This window comes from Notamacropus eugenii, chromosome 6, assembly GCF_028372415.1.
Source record: "Notamacropus eugenii isolate mMacEug1 chromosome 6, mMacEug1.pri_v2, whole genome shotgun sequence".
NCBI classification, from domain to species: Eukaryota; Metazoa; Chordata; class Mammalia; order Diprotodontia; family Macropodidae; genus Notamacropus; species Notamacropus eugenii.
The window spans coordinates 274,723,161-274,748,461 of NC_092877.1; the positions used below are offsets into that span (position 1 = coordinate 274,723,161).

The window sequence follows — 25,301 nt, forward strand, 5'->3', positions numbered from 1 at the left end:
TCAACTTTATAAGTCTCTTATAATTTCTCTTTCCTGTTTACCTTTTCATGCTTCTCTTGATTCTTATATCTGAAACTCAAATTTTTCTATTCAGCTCTGTTCTTTTCAGTAAGAATTCATAAAGTCCTCTATTTTATTGAAATTCCACTTTTTACCCTGAAAATATTATATTTAGTTTTGCTGGGCAGGTGATTGTTGATTTTAATCCTAACTCCTCTGGTTTCTGGAATATCATATTCCAAGCCCTACAATCCCTTAATGTAAAAGCTGCTAGATCTTATGTTTTCCTGATTGTCTTTCCACATTACTTGAATTGTTTCTTTCTGGCTGCTTGCAATATTTTCTCCTTGACCTAGGAACTCTGAAATTTGGCTATAATATTCTTAGGAGTTTTCCTTTTGGGATCTTTTTCAGGAGGTGATCAGTGGATTCTTTCCAATTCTATTTTACCCTCTGCTTCTAGAATATCAGGACAGTTTTCCTTGATAATTTCTTGAAAGTTGATGTCTAGGATTTTTTTTTTATCATGGCTTTCAGTAGTCTAATAATTTTTAAAATGATCTCTCCTGGATCTATTTTCCAGGTCAGTGGTTTTCCCAATGAGATATTTCACATTGTCTTCTATTTTTTCATTCCTTTTAAAATTAAATTATTCTCTTTGTTTTCAGTGTTCTACAATCACTTCCATACATCTTAGATTTTTTTCCCCATCCTTCCCCCTCCTTTCCCACTCACTCCCTCAGACAGCATACACAAACATTCCTATTAAATACATTTTCATCTTAGTCATGTTGCATAGAAGAATCAAAATGAATGGGAGAAAACATGAAACAAAACAAAACATAATACAAAAGAAAATGATCTGCTTCATTCTGGGATCCAATTCCATAGTTCTTTCTTGGGATGTGGAAGACATTTTGCCTCAAGAGTTCATTGGGAATTTTTTAAGTCCTTGCATTGCAGTGAAGTGCTGTCTACCAGAAAAATTCGTCGCACACTGTGGATGTTGCTGTGTACAAAGTTCTCCTGGTTCTGCTCCTTTCACTCAGCATCAGTTCATATAAGTCTTTCTGGGCCATTCTGAAATCTTCCTGTTCATCATTTCTTATAGTACAATAGTATTCCATTACATTAATATACCACAATTTATTCAGCCATTCCTCAATTGATGGGCATCCCCTTGATTTCCAATTTTTGGCCACCACAAAGGGTGCTGCTATAAATATTTTTGTAAATGTGGGACCCTTTCCCATTTTTATAATCTCTTGGGGATCCAGTCTTAGAAGTGGTATTGCAGGGTCAAAGGGTTTGCACATTTTTGTAACCCTTTGGGCATAGTTCCAAATTGTTCTCCAGAATGGTGGGATCAGTTCACAGTTCCACCACCAATGAATTAGTGTTCCAATTTTCCCACATCTTCTCCAACATTTATCATCTTCCTGTTCTGTCATGTTAGCCAGTCTGATAGGTGGGATGTGGTACCTCAAAGTTGTTTTGATTTGCATCTCTCTAATCAACAGCAATTTATAGCATTTTTTCACATGACTACAGATAGCTTTAATTTCTTTCTCTGAAAACTGCCTGTTCATATCCTTTGACCATTTATCAATTGGGGAATGACTTGTGTTCTTGTACATTTGACTCAGTTCTCTATGTATTTTAGAAATGAGGCCTTTATCACAAATACTACTTGCAAAAATTCTTTCCCAGTTTTCTACTTCCATCTTAATCTTGGTTGCATTGGGTTTGCTTTTGTGAAAACTTTTCAAATTAATGTAATCAAAATTACCCATTTTGTACTTCATAATCTTTTCAGTCCCTTGTTTATCAAAAATTTCTCCATTCTCCATAAATCTGATAAATACGCTATTCCTTGCTCCATTAATTTGTTTATAGTATCATTCTTTATGTGTAGATCATGTACCCATTTGGACTATATTCTTGTGTACGTTGTCAGGCATTGGTCAGGCAGCTTCCACCACAATGTTATCCAGTTCTCTCAGAAATTTTTGTTGAACAGTGAGTTCTTATTCCAGAAGCTGGGGTCCTTGGGTTTGTCCTTGGGTTTATCAAACAGTAGATTGCAATATTCAGAGACTACTGTATCTTGAGTACCTAACATATTCTACTGTTCTAACATATTCTCTGTTTCTCAGCAGTCCCAAGTGGTTATATAATTGCTGTTTTATAATACAGTTTGAGATCTGGTAGGGCTAGGGCACCTTCCCTAGAATTTCTTTTCATTAGTTTTCTTGATATTCTGGACCTTTTTCTACTTCCAGTATTATTCTATTCTTTTGATTCTATTGTATAATTTCTTGATTTCTCATAAAGTCATTAGCTTCCATTTGCTCCATTCTATTTTTTAAGGAATGATTATTTTCAGTGAGTTTCTGGACCTCCTTTTCCATTTGGCCAATTTTGCTTTTAAGGCATTCTTCTCCTCATTGGACCTCTTCTGCCATTTGAATTAGTCTATTTTTTAAGGTGTTATTTTCTTCAGCATTTTTTTAATCTCCATTAGCCAGCTGTTGACTCAATTTTCATGACTTTCTTGTATCACTCTTGTTTCTCTTCCCAATTTTTCCTCTACTTCTCCAACTTGATTTTTCAAAATCCTTCTTGAACTATTGCTTGGCCTGTAACCAAATAGTATATTTCCTTAGGGGATTTTGCTCTAGAAGCTTTGTCTTCTGGTTACATGTTTTGATCTTCTTTGTCACCAAAGTAAGATTCTATAGTCAACTTTTTTTCCTCTGTTTGCTCATCTTTCCAGCCAAATACTTGACTTTCCATATCTTGGTCAAGGTGGGACTCTGCTTTCAATGGGGGTTGGGTTTGGTGTACTGTCCCAGGTTTCAGGGGTTTTGCATCAAAGACTCAATTCCCAACTGTCTATGGGCCCAGAGCTCCAGAAGCTGCTGCTACCATCAATGCTGTACCACCTCTTCTTCCACCCTGGGGCTGGCCTAGGTCACAGCTGTGCCACTTTTCTCCCCCACTCAGGTCCTAAAGAATTTTCCCACTGACCTTTTATGCTGTCTTTGGTGTTTGTGGGTTGAGAAGTATGAAAACTGGCAGAGCTCCCAATGATTCAGTGCCCTGAGGCTGGCTCTGCTTCTATCTGTGCTGGAGCAACCTTCACCAGACTGTGCTCTACTCCACTTCCAATCCAGTGTGATAGATGCTTTCTGTCCACTTTCCAGGCTTTCTTGGGCTGAAGATTTTTTTCACTAAATTGATTTGTGGATCCTGAAGCTCTAGAATTTGTTTAGTGTCATTTTTTACAGGTATTTGCAGGAGTTTGGGGGGAGAACTCAAGCAGGTCCCTGCTTTTACTCTGCAATCTTGGCTCCAACCCCCCTCCTTTTTTTTTCTTGAGCTACCATTACAACTTCAAATGTAATCTGGAACATCTTTAGACATGTCAAAGGTAATAGTATTTTAACATTGAGTAAGGAGTGCTCTCAGGCTCTGAAAAAAACAAAAAAACTTTTACCACTGCTGTTCAGTAAGACAAAATGGTGAGTTTGAGCATTGCTGTCATTTCCCCACACAAACTAATAATACACAAAATTGAAAAATCAGGTCTGGGAAGGAGGGAATTTATTATAACAGATTCATTTGGTACCTCTGAATGTAAATTCTCCTATTTAATCTTTGTCTTCAATGGAAAAACAACCCTAAATTTAGAGTCTGATGACTTGTATCTGAGGGTACAAGTCCCTTTTGTTAAACTTAGGCAAAGGGCTTAAGTTTCTTCACCTATAAAATAAGGGAATGAAAGTAGATGACCTCTGAGTTGCTACCCTGCTCAGAATGTGATAATAATGAGAAGAATCAGAATAAGTAAAATGAAATTTCTAGACTAACCTGAGGAAATCAACTATCTGTATATTCTCATCATCACTACTTTGGAAATTAGATTATAGAGTTACTTTAGGATGTCTAATTTAGATAAATATTGTAATCAACTAATGATATTTTATTTAGAAAAAAGGCTTAACACTTTAAAAGCTATCATATAAGGTTATAATTATTATCTATTTAAAAAAATGAGTTGGGGCTTTCCTACTTTGTTCTTGATATCCTCAGGCTAAATGTTGGAAATGACAATAATATACATTTTATTAGGGTCTTTAAATTGTTTTGAGATCTAAAATCACTTTTCTCATAATAATTCTCTAAGATGTTAATACAGTATTAATTTTTAGATTTTAGAGGGGAGCAAACTGAAACTTAAAAAAAAAAGATTATCTCAAAATAATACTACTAAGCAGAAAGGTGAGACTTATTTCTTATGACTTCATGCTCAGCACACTCCACTATGACAACAGACATCTCCCTAACCATTTATTTCAAATTTAATCAATATTTATTAAATATCTACTCTATAGAAGGAATAAGTAATATGAAACTATAGATAAATAACTGACTTTGTTTTGGAATGATCAGGTTTCAACTCCTACTTTTGATACAAATTATTTGTAAAATTCTGGGTCAGTCACTTGACCATTCACTACTTTAAACACCTATTTTCTAGTCTTGGACAAAACAACAAGCATCTTTAAATAGTTCCTGGTACAGTGCTAATCACTAGAAATGAAAACAAAAACAGACACTGTTCTCAGAAAGATTCAAAATGTAATGGGCAGACAGCATGCAAACAGGTATGCAGGATATACAAGATAAATTAGAGATAATCTCTGAGGGAAGGTGCTAACATTAAGGAGGAACAACAAAGGCTTTTTGGAGGTTGGATTCTATCTGAAACCTGAAGAAACAAGAGAAGCCTGTTGTGGAGATGAGAAGTAAGGGAATTCCAGGCATGAACTGAGTGAATGAAAATTCTCAGAGTTGACAGAGGCAGATCCAAGAAGCAGGGTAAAGGGAGCATACAACCAAACTCTCTCAATATTCCCCTTCAAAAAACTTTAAAATGATACACCAAATAATATTATCAAACGACAGAAGCAATAAAAGATCATGGTCAGATATTTTTCCAGCTTAGTACAACTTCGATAGCCAGAAAGGGAAGTCTGTAGCACTGAGGTGGAGACTAGACAAGAGGGCAGCATGGCAGTGACACCAGCTTTGAGCCTTAAAGGCAGCTGCAGAGAGAGCAGCAGCAAGAGGACCTGAAGCTCTCACTGCTCAAATGTGGTAAGGGGCTTGGATACCTCATTAGAAAGAGATTAAGGGGAACTCATTGTGCTATAACTAAGGACAGGACTGGGTACCATTTGCTGACTCCAGGGTCCATTACCTAGTTCAGAGTTCTCAATTCCAGAACTGAGAGGAACACTTAACTGTCACAAAGGAGTAGGGTCCTTAGCTGGGTATGGCTCACAGTTCCAGGGAGCAAAGAAGCTGGAATTGTGAAAAACTGAGGCCCTACCTCAGTAAGAACAAGTATGTAGACTGGGAATGAAGTGACGATACCTGTCCTTAGTTTGCACCATCTTGGAAGCAATGCAAACTTAAAGATACCCAGAAATATCTATAAAAACAATAGGGTGAGAAAGACTTAATTTGGAACAGTGAAAACTCTTTACCCTCAGAGTGGAGCAAATTTCAACATTTACATAATAGTCAAAGTAAAGGAATAGTCTGAAAAAATGAGCAAAAATTATCAACAAAAGAGCTTGAGCATAAAAAGCTACCATGGTGATAGGGAAGCATAAAACCCAAGCTGAGAAACAGAAAACATGAAAATATCGACAAGTAAAGCTTCAAAGAAAAATAATGCAGATTGGATATAAGTCCAACAAGAATTCCTAAAAGAGCAAAAGAAAAAATTAAGAGAAAAAATATTTTAAAAATCAAACTAGAGTAGTAAAAGAAAAATTTGGAACAGAAAGTAGCAGAATTCAAGAAAATTATGAAAAAAAAGAATAGCAACTTGCTCAAAGAGGCACAAAAATATAAAAGACTCATATGTACAAAAATATTGGTAACAGTTCTTTTTGGGATGGCAACGTATTTAATTGGAAATTATGGGGCTCCCCATCAATCAGAGAATGGCTAAAGAGATTGTGGTACATGATTGTGATCAAATATGCTACAAATCATGCTACAAGAAATAACTGAGAATTTTCAGAAAATCCTGGGAAGACTTATATGACTGATGCAGTGAAATATAGAGAACCAGGAGAACATTGTACATAGTAATGGTAATATTTTAGCAATGATAAGCTGTGAAAAATATAACTACTCTAATAAATAAAATGATCCAAGACAATTCCTAAGAGAAAAGATTATTAACAACCAATTGATATTAGGAAATCCAGGTTTTTATCCCCCTTTTTATTTTCCCACTTAGAAACTAGTCCCTGTCAGTTATTCAGGCAGCCTCTGAAGAATGGGGCTGATGAAGAGATTGAGTTCATATTCTCCCCAATCTTGGGCAGGACCCCAGCCAAGTTTATTTCTAAACAAGTGGTAGAGAATATAATCTGAGTGAATTCTGGCCATTGTTCTGGGTAGAGGTAGATTAGTTTGTCTAGATTGCTTGAGGGTGGATGTGGTCTGTACGGAAATGAGTCTTTGTCCAAGAGTGACATAATCAGAGATTCTCTCATTAAAATATTCATTCTCTCATTAAGTATTAACCAATCAGAGTTGATTTCCACCTATTGGGAATGCTCACTCTTCCAAAGATATTTAAAATTCAGTGACACACAAGGTTTATCTTTTGGTTTAGAAGAGAAATCCAATAACCTCAATTTATTGATTATTTGTTAACCATTATTAATGAATCAATTATTAATTACCCAGAAATTGTCTCTTGGGCTTTTCATTCATCATATTCCAAAGGACTATGCACCTCCAGAGAGAGATATGATGAACTCTGAGTGTAGGTTGAAGTATACTTTTTCACTTTTTTACCTTTCTTGCTTTTCCTTGTTTGTTTTTGCAACATGGCTAATGTTGAAATATATATTATATGAATTCACATGCATAATTTGTATCACATTGTATGTTCCTTGCCTTCTTAATGGGTGGGAGGACTAGAGAGAGAAGAAGAATTTGGAACTCAAAATAAAAAAAAAAAAACAAGAGAAAAGAAAAGAAAATGCTCAGAGTCAGGGACACAATTGGAAGCAAAATTTAAAAAGACTAAAAATGAAGGAAAAGGCTGGTTTATGAGGGGTTTTAAATGACAAGCAGTGAATTTTATAAAGGATCCTGAAGATATTAGGGAGCCACTGGAATTTCTTGAATGGGAGAGTGTTTTTGGAAGATTAATTTTGTAGTCCAAAGGAAGACAGACTAGAAAAGATTGATAACTTGAGGTAGGGAAGCCTACCAGAAAGCTACTAAAGCTGCTCACATATGAGGTAATAAGGACCTGCACTAGACTATTGTCAGTGTCAGGGGTGAAAAGGACATATGTATGAGAAATGTTGTAAAGATGAATCCCAGTTATTTTCTATTCCCATATTGACATTCTATGGTTGGGTTCTTTCTCCTTTGCCTGCTCTTTTATACATATATAAATCTATCTATCTATCTATCTATCTATCTATCTATCTATCTATCTATCTATCTATCTATCTATCTGTCTGTCTATCTATATCTATTTAGTTAGTTATAGATATGAATATATGTGTGTATATATGTATACACATATGCATGTATACACACATGTATGTATGTATACCACATATATACACACACACACATACATACACAGACATATATATATATACACACACACACATACATACACAGACATATATATATATATATATATATATATATATATATATATACATATGTATATATCAGCTTGTTATCGTAATCACTTCTGACCCGGAAGGGTGGGGAGGTTGTATCTTTGACCTCAAATCCTCCTTTAGTTCTCTCTTCTGTCCTGGAACCAAAACCAAGAACTCCACCCTTCTGTAATTATTCATAGCCATCGGTGTCCCCTCCCCCACTACTTCTGCACTCACTGGGTTTTCATGTGCTGGTTCCTTCTTCCCCAGGGCTGAGTCTCAGCAGCAGAGTTGGGCTGGGAGCCCTTTATCAGCAGAGGTTTCTTTAATCTTCCATTGCTCAAATGTCAGACTCCTTACTCCATCTGTGAGATGAAAATACTTGTGGCTGGGTATGTGGCTACTTCCAACCCAACTAGTTCCACTTACTATTCCAGTGGCACAAATCTGGAGGTGTTCAAAATTCATAGGGACCAAACCTCAGTCCTGGGTTTTTTCTTCCATTCTCCAGTTGTCCTGGGAGGACGACTGTTCTGCTTCACCTCCTGTTTCTTTTTACTGCTCTATGTTCACCCTGAGATGCTGTTTTATTTTGTTTGTGGGGAAATCTGGAGAGCTTGAAATATTCTGATGTACTCCACCATTTTCCCAGAATACTTTCCCAATTTTTATATTCAGCTCTGGTCTGTTCATCAAGAATGCTTGAAAGTCCTCTATTTCATTGAATATCCACTTTTTCCCTGAAGGATTATACTTAGTTTTGCTAGGTAGGAGATTCTTGACTCCTTTGCCCTGCAGAATATCATATTCCAAACCCTCTGAACCTTCAATGTAGAAGCTGCCAAATCTTATTTTATCCTGACTGTGGTTCCACAATACTTGAATTGTTTCTTTCTGGTTGCTTGCAATATTTTCTCCTTGACCTGGGAACTCTGGAATTTTACTATGATATTCCTAGGAGTTTTCTTTTGGGGGTCTTTTTCAGGAGGTGATTGATAGACTCTTTCAATTTCTATTTTATCCTCTTGTTCTAGAAAATTGAGGCAGTTATATTTGATAATTTCTTGAAGGATGATGTCTATGCTCTTTTTTTATCATGGCTTTCTAGTTGTGCAATAATTTTTAAATTATCTCTCCTGGATCTATTTTCCAGGTCTGTTTTTCCAGTCCTATATTCCATATTGTCTTTTTTTTACTCCTTTGGTTTTGTTTTATTGTTGATTTCTCATAAGGTTATTAGCTTTTATTTGCTCCATTCTAATTTTTAAGGAATTATTTTCTTCAATGAGTTTTTGTACCTCCTTTTATATTTGACAAATTCTAGTTTTTAAGTAGTTTCTTTTTTTTCAGTGATTTATTTTGTGTCGCTTTTTAATTTTGGTCAATTCTGCTTTTTAAGACCTTCTCCTCGTTGGGTTTTTGTATTTCTTTTATGATTTTGTCTAGTCTGTGTTTTAAGATGCTATTTTCTTCTGTATGTGTGTGTGCTTGTGTGTCTCTCTGTGTGTGTTTTCTTTGTGTATGTGTTTACTAAACTGCTGACTCATTTTTCATGATTTTCTTGCATCACTTTAATTTCTTCTTGCAATTTTTTTTCTACCTCTATTAGTTGTTTTCCAAATTCTTTTTGATTCCTTCCAAAGCCTGAGATTAATTCATATTTTCTTTGGAGGTTTTGGATGCCACAGCTTTGAGTCTCTTATTTTCTTCTGAGTGGATCTTCCTTGTCACCACAGTAACTTTCTACGGTCAGATTTTTTTTTTTTTTTGATGTTTGCTTATTTTTTACCCAGGCTATTACTTGACTTTTAACTCAGTCAAAGCGGGGCTCTTCCTCTAGGGTAGGAGGTACACTGTACCAAGCTTCAAGAGTTTTGTGCAGCTGTTCTCAACGATGCTTGTAAGGATCTGCAAGTTTTCAGTTCTTCCAAGGTGGTATGATTTAAGTACAGGTACATTTACTAATCTCTTAGCCTGTGGTCTGGTCTGTGAGTAGCCACAAGCACATTTTTTCTGCCCTGGAGCTGTGAAGAGGGTCCCTGTTCCACTGCCACCACAAGATCTGCTATGCTAGTGCTCTGTCTTGCCCTGTGACTGCCACCCAAATATGAATATGGACAAAACAATAGCATCCTGCTGCCAGTGCCTGCCAAGACACCCCTGTAATCTCCTTCTGACCAGTTGTTTGACCTGTTTACCATTTGTTGGCTGAGAGCTCTGGAAGCAGCTGTTACTGCTACTGATTCAGTGGCTCCCAAAGACTACTCTTTGTTTGCTGGTGGTCTGTGTTGGGGCAGCTTGTGATGTACTGTGCTCCATTCTCACCCAGGTGTGACAGACCTTTTTTGCTAACTCTCTAAGTTGTATTTAGAATTTTGGGGCTGAGAGATCTGGAAACTGCCTCTTTTCCCACTGAATCAGTTGCCTGAGGCCTGCTCTAGATTTGCTGGGGCCTGGTCTGAGGTAATGCAAGCCACTGTGCACTACTCTCCTCTCTTACCTGATTGCAACAGACCTTTACTGCTGACCTACAACTTGTCTTGGGATAGGAAATTGTTTCACTCCATCTTTTTATGGTTTCTATGACTTCAGAATTTTCTTAGAGTTATTATTTAAAGTATTGGGAGAGATTTAGTGCAGAGCTCAGGTAAAGGTCCCTGCTTTTACCCCACTACCTTGGCTCTGTCTCTACTGACCTCATCACTTCTTGGTTTTTTCAACAGGATCTTAAGGGATTTCCCACCCTCAAGTCTCTCACCACTGAAGTTCATTCTAGATGCTACTATCTAAGTAATTTTCCTTTAGGTCAGATCTAATCATGTAACCCTACCTCTCAACCAATTCAAAAGACTTTCTATCACCTCTAGGAAAAAAAATATAAACTTCTCTGTTTAACTTTAAATGCCTTTTGCAACCTGGCCTCATTGTACCTTCCAGATCTCAACGAATATCATCACCTTTCCCATAGTCCACTATGCAGAAAACAGTGGCCTTCTTTCTATTTCACACCCATGGCAATGCATCTCCCATTCCCATGCCTGTATGAACATGTAATATAGAGACTAGTAATCATTTAATAAATATTTATTGATTGATTTTAATTTTAAGATCATAGATGCAGAACTTAAAGGGTAGTAGAGACTATATAGTCTACTTAATTTTACAAATGAAGAAACTATGGTCCAGAGAGTTGATTTCCTCAAGGTTACAGAGATAATAATCCTAAGAAGCATTTAAACTCTACTCCTTTGATTCCAGGGTCAATGATCCTTCTGTTAGAATGTGTTTGTTGGCAGAGGTGGATCAGCCATTACAGAGAGGAGAGTGAATGTAAGATATTTTGTTGTTGTTCTTTTTATTTATATGGCATGTATCACTTAAGGGACCCTATTATGAGGTCCCTATTAATCTCCCTTACGTATTTAACTCTCTTCCTTGGCTATAAGTGTTTCCAAAGTTGTTCATTTAAAATACATACATTGAACACTTACAATGAAATTCCCATATGTCAGTTTGATTAAGAGCATTAGGTTCTTAGGTTCATCCTATGTGGTAGAAAGAACACTGAAGTGTTCTAAGTGTACTTCATCCTCCCACTAACTCCCTATGTGATCTTTGGTGGTTCCAAGATGCTAAAATAATATACTTCTGTCTTTTCCTAAACCCTACGTTTTCCTAAATGGTTTTCATAGTGGGGTCAGAGAGATTTATTAAAGTTAAGGAACTAATATTTTAGTAAGAATTTGTACTACAAGATACCCTCTAAGATTCACTAAACTTGTGTAATTCTATGGTTTTACTTGATATTCATCAATAATGAATAATAGGTCATATTTAACTTACAAGATTTTCTCATTCAATGAATTACTTTTCTGATTTTTACTAAACTTTTTTTAAAAGGTAGAATTCAAAGTTGTTTTTTTTTTCAAATATCCATTAGCCCTGGATGATATTTAAGTTTATTTTAATACTGTAGTGGCAGTAAAGGGCAAGGAAGGATGCTTTTAAATAACCATTAGCTATTTGTATGAACCATTTGTGTGAAATGGGTTGTCTCATCTTTCTTCATCTTTTCATTTGTCATCTCTTAATTTTAATGTAGCTTAGTAGGATTTGGTAAATATTTTTACCCAGTTTTTAGAAGACATATTTGTAGACTATTTGTTGACACTCCAGGGAAACATTATGGAGCTTCATTTTTCAAGGTTTATATCTTAACATGCTCTGATTTCTATTTCTAAGGGTAGTAGGAAGCTTTATATGTTAAAAAAAATAATGTAAAACTAATCTCATGGGGCCATGGGTAGCTGATCATTCAAATGCAGTCATTCTCTCTGCTATACGTTTCCTGCCATGGAGAATGTGAGGAAATGAGACCAAGGTGGAATTAAAGATTCTGCCTTCTAACCTCCTAAACTTTTTAGTCATCAAATGGTAACTTTGCTGATTCAGATTTTGTTCACCTTGATGAACCACCTCTCTCTCTCCTCTAAGGAAACCTTTTCCTTCCTTAATAAGTTTCTGCCCTCATATATTCTTAAATTTACTGGGATGACATAGTTCCTCAGGCTATAAAAAAGACTCTCAGACAAGCCAAAAGCAAACTGTATGATCTTCTAAGTCTTTTAAAAAGAGAACTGAGTTGATTTCTTTTAGAATTCTGTACTTTCCTTTTTTTTTTTTTCAGTTTTTCTTATATAAATTTGTTGAGGGCTCTTTCTACTTCCAGAGCATACTCAAGGTCTGAGTTTCCATGATTTGATTCCTATTTTAATTTTATCTTATTTATAGAAGAAATAAGAGATGTCGGTATGAGAATTTGTATTTCTTAAAAGGATTTGAAATAGATGGTGATCTTGTGGCATAGAAATATCAGAAAGATGTTTTCTGATTTTAGGAACTTTGTGGAAAGAAATTCTCTTTCCCTTCCACATTATGCTTCTGAACTAGGATGTGACTTTTGTCTCTGTTGCATTTTGTTTTCTCTTACTTACTTTCATTGCTTTTCTATCCTTTTATTTTCTTTTCAATAACTGCATAGAGGATATCTTGAGCAGAATTCAAGTAAAAATTATTCCCTGTATATATATATATATATATATATATACATATATATATATGTATATATATATATATAAAACATTCATGTATTTCTGCTTATAGAATATATTTTAGTGATTATATTAGGGTGTGAAAAATTGTAGAGAAAAATTTGCCCAACTATCTACATAGAGAAAAGGTGTCTAAAATTGCCTATTTTCCAAGAATATATTTTTTAGAATGTATTTTTAGAAGGTATTTTAGAATGAGTAGAAATGGGTGGGATGTAAACTCCAATATTGTAAGGAGGATCTACATTAATGAGATCACAGATCCATTTGGGTATTTAGGTATCAAATATCTATATTTTTAGAACACAGGCTAAGTTCTGATAGAGATAGTGTAGATAATACTTAACCCATGCCCTTATGGAGTTCAGAGCCTTAGAATATGGGTGTTTATAAAACATGGTGGACCACAAAATAAGTGATGATGGGTATTTCACAGCTATAAAAACAAAATGGTAAATGAAATCCAAGGGGCAAAATGTCATTACTTATTGCTGGGATAAGGGAAAGCTTTTTAGATGAATTTTTAAAAGGACATAAAAATTCAACAGATGATGGAAAGATGAAGAATACTCTAAACTTACAGGGAACATTCTTAGTAAGGACAAAGAAATAGGATAATGCATGAAGTAGTTTAGAGGATAATTAATAGTATAAATTAAATAGAAAATCAAGTAGTTAGTGGAATTAATATGAATTGTGAAATGAAAGGTAGGTTGGTAAAATATTTTGGAGAACTTTGAAGATCACACCAGGGAAAATGAAATCTATTCTTTAGATAATGCAGAGCCACTAAATATTTTTCTCCTGAGAATGACATCATTGGATAAATACAAAATAGAAAGATTATTCTACCAACTGTTTGAAAGATAGATGAATTCTTTCCCCCATGATAACTTCTCCCAACTCCAACTGGTATTTGTGAGACAAGTTGCCAGAGGGAAACTCATTGTTATTATCAGGTTTCTAGGGGAAATCCTGAGGCACTTATGTTTTCATATGGTCATCAGTTAGCCTCCATGTGGAACCTTCCATTGATAACCCAGGGAACTTCATTTGCTTTTTAGTAAAGGGCACTTACTAAGATGGTATAGTAATAACAGTAAGTACAAAGCATCCCCTATCACTCTCCAAAACAAAAACAAAACAAAACTGGGGCATACTGCATCACAAATACATGAGTCCAGAGGAAGACCAGCTTTAGATGATAGTGAAATATACACATAGGGAGCATTGGGATCAAAGCATAAACATGAAACTTTTGGTTACTACATATACTTTATTCAGTCTATTAGAACTGTTCCTATGATACAAGGAATCCCTCTCCTTGAAGCTGTTTCCTCCCTTGGGTTACTATCTCTCTGTATTTTTATTTGCCAATAGCTCTTCTTGATGTTCTTTCTCAACTCTGAAATGGTTGGATTTTCTCCTACTGTAAACATCTCTCTGATAACATGGTCAATGGAGGTGAAGAGATATGTCAAAAACAAACAAAAATCTCTACTCTCCTTAAAAATATTCTTTGAAGTGGAGCTCTTCTATCAATGGCCTGGTTCACTTCTTTTCTAAATTCACTACCAGTCACCAGACATGACTTGCACTTGACTTTGATGGTGCAGTGGATACAGCACCAGTGCAGGAGTCAGGAGGACATGAATTCAAATCTCACCTCTGACACTTGACACGCACTAGTTGTGTGACCTTGCACAAGTCACTTAACCCCAATTGCCTCATCCTGGGTCATCTCCAGTCATCCTGATGAATATCTGGTCATTGGATTCAGATGGCTCTGGAGGAGAAGTGAGGCTGGTGATCTGCACAGCCCTCCCTCACTCAAAACAAAGTCAAGTGCAAGTCATGTCATTATTTCTCTGATGGCATGTTCTTTAGCAACGAAGGACGAACACACCAGTGAGCAGACTAAATATCATAGTTATGCAAAGCACCAAAGGTCTTTAAACCAATTCCAAGATTTTTCCATTGAAGTACATCTGTCTTCGTGGAATGATCAAAAGCAATCCTTTTCAAATATTAATTCTTTGAAATATTCATATATATTTCCCAGTGTTGGTTAATTAGTTGCAAAAACTAAGGTGTCTGGGCCTTTTGGAATTAATTGGTGAGGGAGGTGGAATCTTACCCTTGCAGACTAAATGGAGAATGGGAAAAGGGGAGGCAGGAAGACTCATGGTAGATTCTTTCAGTAGTAGAGAACGCTGGGTGGTTAGCAATGGGTCCTATTTGAATGTAGTAGCAGTGGGAATTGAGGCGAACAGATGTAAGAGAGTGTGGAGGTGGAATTGACAGGGCTTAGTAACTCATAAAAAGGTTTAAGGATTCCATTAGAAATGGGAGTTGAAGAGAGAGTTATGCAAAATATGCTTTGACAACTAAAGAACTTGCTTGAAATATTTTAGTTTATAGTTTCAAAACAAATAATTTCAGTGGAATAAATTTATTCCCACTTGTTAGAGAAGATAAGAATCAGCATGTTTCTTATGAGAGTGACCCTTAGGTTGTCCAATATTATTGTATATTTAAGCTTGGTGATTCCTAAGAGAAAACATTTACACTTGTTCCCAAAAAGTGGAAAGTCATAAACTTGGTACTTGCCATATTACCTATAAGATACAATAACATGCCCCAAAAAGCTTCCTAAATTAAAAACACAGAACCTTGCTTCTTACCTTATATCATATAATAAATCTATTCTCTACCTATCTAAATTCCAACAACTAAGTTCCAAAGGTTCTGCATTTGATGTTCAGCTGCAAAGTTATAAAAAAAACAAATACCTGCCCTGACCATTTTCCTCTGAGAAAGCATGATTATAAAACATCGTATAAAAAGGATTTTGATTTCTTAGGTTGAAATGTAATGCATATGCAAGGCATTGTTTTCAGTAATCATCAAGCTTTTTATTTCATTGTTCCAAAGAGGTTTAATTTTATAGCTGAAAATATTCCCTCTTACAGACACAGGTCACTACTCCTCTGAGATTTAGCAGGCAGTCTCTTTCTGGCTACTCAACTGATCATCTTATGGCAAACCCAGACATGAATATATCTGAACTTCTCCTTAATTGGCACTTAGCACAAATCCTGGCACATATTAAGCACTTAATAAATGCTTTATCAATCACAACAAATAGCTCTAGAGTCAGTCACCTAATCTCATGCTTAAAACTTTTCACTCCAGATGGAAACATCCCACCAGGAGCCTTTTGGTTCTTGGAGCCATCATTTTACCACAGTAATACTTCAGACTAGGACTTTTAACAGATTTCAAAATAATCTGGTCTTAATTCAATTCAATGCAAATATGTACTGAAAGTATACAGGCACTGTTCAGGGTCCTGCAGACGTTGCACAGCAGTCAGGGTAAGGGGGTCAATACAGTCATTTAAAGAGACTGTCATATACTCAGGGAGCTTACAATATTAAATTACTGCACCATTAATTAAGTAAATACTAAGTTCCCCAGTTTTCATATTTAGAGGAAATGGCAAAGCAGGGTGTACAACTTAGATAATTCCTTCACAATCTTACTGAAGAAACAGCAGGAAAAGTCCAGTATCCAAAGAGGTCTCTCACAGATGCTGACTGAAATAAAACTTTGCCTGCCTTGATTTCCTTGACTATTGGTAGCCTTAGTTGAAAGAGGAATGTTATTTTTTTTTTGTTTAGGTCTTTTTAATTTGTATAAGTAGAATAGCTCTATATCTATAATCCTACTGCATTCCTAATTTATTAAATTTGGAACGGTGATTGTTTTCTCTACATTTTTTAATTTGTTGCTATGACTATTTCTCAGTATAACCGGTAGCAACTAGTTTCTATATTTCTCAGTATATTTTGCAGCATTTTCTAAAGATTAGATTGTTATGTTCACATATACAACTTTAGATCAGTTTATTTAATAATTCATATTTGTGAGATAATTACTACTTACCATAGTGCTTACCTTCCACTTATACAGATACTATCCACTCTCCAAGGTATAATTTAAATCCAAACTTTTCCAAGAGTCATCTCAGACCATTTGAGTCCACAATGATCTCAAATCACTGCCAAATTCATAACAAATATTCCTGCTCCATACATTTGTTACATATTATATACTTTATAAATTTGACTATGTGTATATATGTGTACATGTTATATGTGCACTATATATATAGCATTTTCCCCTCACATTCTTTTAATTAACTTGCATCATATTTATCAATCGAGAGGTACCTTGATTAGAAAGATGATCACAGAATCAGGAAAAAAAAAAAAAAGATGGTTCAGGACTCAGGGATAGGGAACCAGTGACCTCAACACCAAATGTGGCCCTGTAGGTCCTCAAGTGGGGACCTTGGACTAAATCTAAACTTCACAGAACAAAGTCTGTGGTTGAGACCTTGAAGCCGTGGGTTCCACATCCCTGATTCAAGACCTGCCTCTGAAACCTAATGACCTTGTCACCCTGTAGAACTCCTACCCTTCTGCATTGCTAAAGGAAGTTCTTCACCGAAGTTCTCTATTTGCATGAAATTACAACTCAGGAGAAAACAAAACAAAATGGAAGCAAAAAATGCTTAGCTGTATAGAGAAACAGCAAAGCATAGTGTGTCAGTAATGGTAGAGAATTTCCTTTCCTGGTGTTACCAATACCAAATAAATACATCAGGTCAAAATATGGGTAATAAAAAAAAATAAGACAAAAAACCAAAAATGCAATAAACGCCATTTATATTCTAGCTCCATCCATAGTATATAACTCCAGTAGAATGTAAGATTTTACATACACAGTATCTCCTGTAGTACCTTGTATATAGTAGGTACTTGATGAATATTTGTTGATTGATTGGTTTTTGTTCCAAAATGATGACTTTGAATTTTGTGTTTGCCTTGTTTTATCTGGTTCCCAATTTTATGTTTTTTGAGAGAACCATTTTTTTTTCATAATTCAAACATCATTAAGCCAATGGAGATCATCCAGGGGAGACAGCATCAGAAAGTCTACATTTTCAGTTGATTTCCTATTCATTATATGTCTCTTATTATCAATAAGGTTTTCTTTCACTATATTTATTATGACATGATATGACCATCAGCTTTGTCATCATCAGTGTTAGTAAATGATTTAGTATATTCTGCTCAGAATTCAAATATTTCTAAAAATGTTTAAATCTTTTAGTATTTAGGGTCTTTTAAAACTTCTTTTAAAACAGGCAATGTTCTAGCCTCATTCTGCAGGCTTAGGGTTTTCATCAAAAGCTCCTTGCTGAGATATTACATGACAATTTTTCTCTTCATGTATTTCCCAAAGTATTTGGCATTCCAAGGCTTTGATCTCTTTCAATTGTTTCTTGATTTTTTATATGCCAACTATGCCTATAGATTTTGTTGGAAACACCCAATATAATACACAGATTTCTTAATTATTATGAAGGAAGATAATAAAACATATCACATAGCCTTTTGAAGACTACAAAGCACTTTCTTCATAACTATCCCATGAGGAAGTAGTATATTTTTAACCCCATTTTACAAATGAAGAAATGGGACTTAAGCTATATACAAGATAAATTAGAAATTAATTAACAGATTGAACTAGAATTAAAGGAAATCAAGAAAGTATTCCTACTGAAAATGAGATTTTTAGCTGAGACTTCTAGGAAGGCAAGGAAGTCCAGAGACAGATACATGGGGAGGGAAAGAATTTTGTTATACTGCTAATATGTTAAGAAAAATACAGAAGGGCTATGATTTTACCCTTAATATCTTAAATTGATTACAAAACTTTAAAATGATTACAAAACACTATATACATAATCTTGCTTGATCTTTACAACAGCCCTAGAAAGTAGGTCCTGAAAGCAAGATGAGGAAACTTAGTCTTGAACAAATTGAATAATTTGCCTAAGGAAATACAACTAATAAATGGTGAATCTGAAATGAAATTAAGTACTTCTACCTCCAAGTCTAGTCACAGGAAAATCTTCAGCCTCCAAGTGATCATATCGTTGTGGTACCTTCTAAAAGAATTGACTTTGGAGTGAGAAGACCTAGTTCAGGCCTGACCTCTGCCACTTTTTGCTTTTATCATCTCAGGGAAATTCTTTAACATCTTTAAGCCTCAGTTTCCTCTTTTGTAAATAATAGAATTGTATTAAATGAACCTGTGGATCCTTTCAGCTATAAATTTATGATCCTATAAGCATCTAAACTGAAATAAATTCAAAGCTTGAAGAGAATCATTTCTTTTTGAGTGAATAATTATTCACTTTTTAAAGAGAAATAAATCTCAGAATGATAATGTTTAAAGTTCTCATTCTTAATTACATTTATCATTTTAATAATGTTTCATTTCTGGGTAGTCTGGGTAGTCTTTGTGATTTCTCTGATGCCATATCTTTGGTGAAAAACTGTAATCATTTCATATTTTCAGTAAAGGGAAGGGTATATTTTACACTGTTAGAAAAATAAAGTGGCAGATAGAACAGGGCACGATGAGGCAAGAGGGGCCAGGGTTTCTTAACTTGAACTTGTTCAGCTGCTGGACTATGATGCAAAAAAGTTGTTGCCAACATCAGACTTTTTCAAATAGTGACAAGAACTTTAAACCCAAGGAGAATATAAATAATGTTCTTTATACTCATAATCTTAAACATTCCAGTGACTCCCTGTCACCTTCAGGATCAAATATAAATCTTCTGGCATGTAAAAGTCTTCATAACCTACTTTCCCTCTTCCTCTTTTCAGTCTTCTTATACCATACATCTGTCCCTACAGTCTGTGACCCAGTGCTGCTGTCCACCTCACTGTACTTTGAACAAGGTATGCTATCTTCCAACTCCAGATATTTTCCCTGTCTTCCATGTCTGGAATGGTCTCCCTCCTCACGTCTCATCTAAAATCTCATCTTCTATAGGAAGCCTTTCCTAATTCCTCTGAATTCTAATACATTCCCTCTGATCATTATTTCCAGTCTATACTATTTATAGCTTCTTTGTACATAGCTTTTTTCATGTTGTCTCCCCCATTATACCATGAGCTCTCTGAGAGCATGAGTTGTCTTCTGCCTTTCTTTGTATCCCCAGTGCTTAGAAAACTGTGGAGCATGTATTCATAATATAATAAATGTTTGTTAAATCACTATTAGTTATTGAAAATACAGGGCTTTCATTACATATATATATATATATATATATATATATACACGTATATATATATATATTTTTTCCTTTTTATCTCCACAAATAAACACTAAACTATGCAACAGGCAGTAGGCTTCCTCATTCACCACTCTGATGTTCTCCCACATATCCACTCTTGGCCTCAACCACCTCCCTCTCCACCATTTTCCCTGCACCCTTGTTGACTCTGTAGCAGCAAGGGAGACTTTGGGAGTGGCTTCTGCTGACTCAATCAGGACAGAATGCAAAATCCAAAGGTGCTTTGCTGTATATATATATATATATTTGCAGCAGAAAAGAGATGAGTCTTCTGTTCTTAGTGCAAAGATTTTTGAGAACATAGGAGAGAAACTGCATAATTAAATATAAAATGCAATTGACAACTTTTTTGAATATTATAAGGTATATGAAAGTTGAGCAAAGTATACCAAATGTGTTATGGGATATAAATACTCACACAACCAAGAAAGAAAGCAAGAAGGAAGTTAAAAATCTCAGGAGGATGAGTACCATGGGTCAGAAAGCTGTGGAAGATTCTGTACCTGAGAGTCACCAGTCACCGAGTCCTGAATTAGTGGCTGCTACAACAGCTGTTGCTGATTTTGTTAATTTTCCTTTTGACAAGCTGTCAGTCAAATCAGGGTTGCTTGGTCAATTGAGGAAACATGAAAAAGACGTCAGAACACACCAAGGAAAAACACCAGATACAGCAAGTTTCAATGACATAATTTCAAATATCAAGACTCCCAAGTCATGTACATTTTAAATTTGTGCCCGGCTGAACCACCAGATTCAGTTTGATAAAGGATATTTTGACTACAAGGGGATTGTTGGATTTTGATTCTAGGAAAAAGAATGGATTATTCAAAGGGAAAAGACTTAATGTTTTCCTTTCTGTTGATACAGCTCCTAAAGAAATACCTGAGAGACATCACCAATACTTTGGGATGGGGAATTTACTAAGCAATTAGCCAGAGTAAATTCACAACTTTCTCAGAATGCTTTTGAAAAGATGATCCAGTGGACATAAGAGGGAAAACAATGGACATTCTCAATTAAAGAAGAAGTGTTGATGATGATGACGATAGTACTGATATTCATGAACATAGATTTTTGGATAAATATCTGAAAGATTTTTCAAGGCAAAGACCAATTCATGACGTCATGGAACCAGTTATGTGTAGACTCTTCAAGCACCCATTTCTAACTGTTAAACAAAAAGTTCAGCATAGATAATGGTTTCAAAATTATTTCAAGTTAAAAATGATATTCTTGATGAAGAAATTAACATACAACTACAATGAAAACATAGAAATTAATACTCTTTTGGAGATGGAGAGTCACAGAATATACTGAAATTTTAATTTTCCCCCTCATATTAATTTGTGGTGGATAATTATTATAATTTATTTTCATGGCAAAAACATTAAATTATTTGAAGAGAGCTATGGTAGATAAAGAGATTCTTAGTTGTAAAGTTTCATCATATTTTACAGATAATAAAATTATGACATGAAAACTATAATTTATCATATATATATACACATATATACATATCTGTGTGTTATCCAGTGGTTTCAGTTATTTCTGATATTTCTTGACTCCATATGAATTTTCTTGGCAAAGATATTGAACTGGTTTGCTATTTTCTTCTTCAGCTCATTTTATAGATGAGGAAACTGAGATAAACAAGGTTAAGTGACTTGACCATAGTCACAGAGGTAGTGTTTGAGACTAGATTTGAAATCAGAAAAAGGAATATTCCTAACTCCAAGCTCAGTGCCCTATCCATTGTAACCACTTGCTGCCCCACTCCTCACCCCTGAACCAGCATTTGGGCATGGAAATATTCCATAGTAGGAGTTCTTAGGTTTTTGCTAACTCTTTTTGTACTTACTCAGTCACATTATATCCTCTCTCATATCCTTTATACTTGTTCATTCTAATTTGTGTCTAATTCTCCTTATAGTGGCCTTAAGACCGTAGTTCCTTATCAGCATTCAGTCTTCATTCATTAAGTGGTTACTGCACATTTATTGCCTGTGATATATTTTTCTACCAAAACCATTTTAGTGACTATCCATGCTTGTACTTACAATGCAAGATTGTAATTTCCTCTGGAACAAGAAGCTTGCTTTATTCTTTTTATTCCCAACATCTAACAGTACAATACACAATGCCTTACCTAAACTCTGTCTCCTTTTCATGTAATTATTTCTGTCACTGGCACTGCCTTTCATTACATTTCTTAGTCTATAACTGATATTTTCTTGCATTTTTTCACATTACTTCTTATACGCAATTAATTATCAGATTCTGTTGAATCTACCTCCTGTAATGTCTCTCACACCTGTCTCTGCCTTCCTAGTCTCACTGCTCCTACTTTCATATACAAGCTCTTATTAGTGTAGTTTTAGACTTTTCAATAGCTCCCTAGACTTCATTGTCTTACCTCTCAAATCTTCAGTCATAGTGCTGCAAAAATAATCTTTCTCATTTAGTGATTTAATCATATTTCTCATCTGCTCTGAAATCCTAATATAGTCCATTTTCAGAGTAAAGACACCAATATTGGATCCCAATCTCCTGAAGTCTAGTCCTAAGCAACCTTTCTAGCCCCATGACATGTAACTATAATTTAAAGCAGAGGTGTCAAACAAAAGGTCAGCCAGTTACATTGCCCTCAAGTCTCCAGAGTAATGTTGAACCAGATTAAAATGTAATTGGGAAATAGTTTGATAAAGAAAAAGAAGCAGAACATAGTATATATGTGATTTTCTAAATCAATATTCAGATTGCAGGGTGTATACATATATGTATATGTATGTATATGTATATATGTATGTATATATGTACATATGTGTCTATCTATCTATCTATCTATCTATCTATCTATCTATCTATCTATCTATCTATCTATCTATATTTCTATCTGAGTTTGACACCGCTGGCATAAAGAAACTAGTCTTCTATCCATTTCCTACCTCCATAGATTTGTTGCTATGGTTCCCTATATATAACATGTTCTCCTTTCCTCTTTTTTTAAAAAAATGTTTATTTATTTATTTTTAGTTTTCAACATTCATTTCCACAAAATTTTGAGATCCAAATTTTCTCCCCATCTCTCCCTTCTCCCACCCCATAATGCCTAGCATTCTGATTACCCCTTCCCTCAATATGCTCTCCCTTCTATCACACCCCTCCCTTCCCTTATCCCTATCTTCTATCTTTTATGGTAGGACAAAATAGATTTCAATACCTTCTTACTCATATTTCTTATTTCCCACTTGTATGCAAAGATGTTTCTCAACATTCCTTCCTAATACTTTGAATTCCAACTTTTCTCCCTTCCTCTCTCCCCACCCATCCCCACTGAGAAGGCAAGCACTTCAATATAGGTTGTATATGTGTAGTTTTTCAAAAGTTTTCCATAATAGTCATGTTGTGTAAGACTAACTATATTTCCCTCCATCCCATCCTTCTTCCCATTTATTCTATTCTCTCTTTTGACCTCATCCTTCTCTACAACTGTTTACTTCTAATTACTCCCTTCTCCCTTTTGCCCTCCCTTCTATCATCCCCCTCACTCTACTTGTCCCCTTTTCACCTGCTTTCCTGTAGTGTAATATAGATTTTCATACCAAATTGAGTGAGCATGTTATTGCCTCCTTTTGCCAAATGTGAAGAGATTAATCTTCACTTTTTCCCTCTCACCTCCTCCCTTTTCTCCTCCATTGAATAAGCTTATTCTTTCTCTTTCATAAATGATAATTTGCACCATTCCATTTTTCCCTTCCTCCTCCCAATATATTCCTCTCTCACCCCTTAATTTTATTTCTTTAGATATCATCCCTTCTTATTCAACTCACCCTGCACTCTCTGTCTATATGTTTGCATGCATGTGTGTGTGTGCTCACATAATCCCTCCAACCAACCAAATACTAAAAAAAGTCTCAAGAGTTACAAATATTATCTTTTCATGAAGGAATATAAACAGTTCAACCTTCAAAAGTCCTTTATGATTTCTCTTTCCTGTTTATCTTTTCATGCTTCTCTTGATTCTTGTGTTTGAAAGTTAAATTTTCTTTTCAGATTGGGTCTTTTCAACATGATTGCTTGAAAGTACTCTATATCATTGAATTACCATGTTTTCTCCTGAAGTATTATACTCAGTTTTTCTGGGTAGGTAATTCTTGGTTTTAATCCTAGCTCCTTTGACCTCTGGAATACCATATCCCAAGCCCTATTATCCCCTAATGTAGAAATTACTAGATCTTGTGCTATCCTGATTTTATTTCCACAATACTTGAATTGTTTCTTTCTAGCTGCTTGCAATATTTTCTCCTTGACCTGGGAACTCTGGAATTTGGCTACAATATTCTTAGGAGTTTCTCTATTTGGATCTCTTTCAGGAGGTGATCAGTGGATTCTTTCAATATTTATTTTACCCTCTGGTTCTAGAATATCAGGGCAGTTTTCCTTGATAATTTCATGAAAGATGATGTCTAGGCTCTTTTTATTGATCATGACTTTCAGGTAGCCCCATAATTTTTAAATTGTCTCTCCTGGATCTATTTTCCAGGGTGGTTGTTTTTCCAATATGGTATTTCACGTTATCTTCTATTTGTTCATTCTTTTAGTTTTGTTTTTTGTTTTTTTTCTTGATTTCTCATAAAGTCATTAGCTTCCATCTGCTCTGTTCTAATTTTTAAAGAACTATTTTCTTCAATGAGCTTTTGAACCTCCTCTTCCATTTGGCTAATTTTCCTCTTTAAAGCATTTTTCTCCTCATTGGCTTTTTTGGGCCTCTTTTGCCATTTGAGTTACTCTGTTTTTTAAAGTGTTAATTTCTTCATCATTTTTTGTGTCTCCTTTAGCAAGGTGTTGACTTACTTTTCATGGTTTTCTTGCATCTCTTTCATTTCTTTTCCTAATTTTTATTCCACTTTTCTTACTTGATTTTCAAAATGCTTTTTGAAATCTTCCATGACCTGAGATCACAGCATATTTATTTTGGAGGTTTTGCATGCTGAAGTCTTGAATTTTAGATCTTCCTCTGAAGACCTAAATTATTCCTCCTTATTTGAAAAGATGGAAGAAAATACCTGCTCACCAAGAAAGTAACCTTCTATTGTCTTATTCTTTTTCCCTTTTTTGGACATTTTCCCAGCCAGCGACTTAACTTTTGAGTTTTTTGTCAGGGCCAAGCTCAGGGCTGAAAATCAGATCAGCTGCTCAACATCCCTAGGGCCTTTAGGTGGGGATCTCCTAGGGCTGCCACTGAGG

General features: G+C 35.2%; 1 pseudogene; it reads left to right on the plus strand.

Annotated features, from left to right (window-relative positions):
• The first annotated feature begins 20,129 nt into the window (after positions 1-20,129).
• Positions 20,130-21,371, plus strand: LOC140512349 (small ribosomal subunit protein mS31 pseudogene; annotated as a pseudogene).
• The last annotated feature ends 3,930 nt before the right edge of the window (positions 21,372-25,301 follow it).